We start from the raw sequence: 808 nt of genomic DNA, 5'->3' as shown, positions 1-808 counted from the left end.
CATTCTCATTAACTGCTACATAATAGTCTATGTTGTAAGTGTAATAGCAGTTACCTTGGCTAACTGCTCTATCCAAACACTCAAGAGAGGGAAGGTACTATCTTCACATCTGAGTTTTCTGAAGAACAATATATTATAATTTATATTAACAGATGATTTAGTATCAATATTCAATTTTCATAGAGATTGATATATTATCCAAAAAGGCACACATTAGCATATTAACAATTGCTCCTCTCCATACAGGATACTATACATCTTTCATAATTTTTGTCAATAGAATGGCAATTTATTTGGTCTGTATTTAATCTGGTAGATCAGTGAGAATGAGCATATTTTCTATCTCTGTTGGCTCTTGCATAACATTTCTGAATTGTTTACTTATAAATCATAACTACTTCTTGCTTTTGCCTTTTGATTTTTGAATATACTTTTGTAATTATTTGTGGTAGTTCTCTTATAATATTGTTATTAGCAATCTGTTATCTTTAAGAATTTTGCAAATAATTCACCCTAATGTGTTTTATGTTTTAACTGTAGCATAGTTCACTGAAAAAAAAAAAAAGCAAAATAGTTTGTTCCTATAAAACTCAGAAGTGTTTTTATTGCTTTCCAAATTTAGAGAAGAGTCTCAGAATTAACTGAATCTTTGTAAGTGAATAAATAAAATAAGAGGGTCTAAGGTACAAACCCCCCCCCCCACACACACACACTCACCCAAAGAACAAAAGAGAAAGAAACCACAAGTCCAATAAGGTATAAAATGCCAATGAGGATTATGAAAGACACATCAGTCTGATAGTGCTTT

The sequence above is a fragment of the Sorex araneus genome, chromosome 4 (genome assembly GCF_027595985.1).
Source record: "Sorex araneus isolate mSorAra2 chromosome 4, mSorAra2.pri, whole genome shotgun sequence".
Taxonomy (NCBI): Eukaryota; Metazoa; Chordata; class Mammalia; order Eulipotyphla; family Soricidae; genus Sorex; species Sorex araneus.
The sequence above is the reverse complement of the archived record's forward strand: the minus strand, read 5'-3'. Positions refer to the sequence as shown.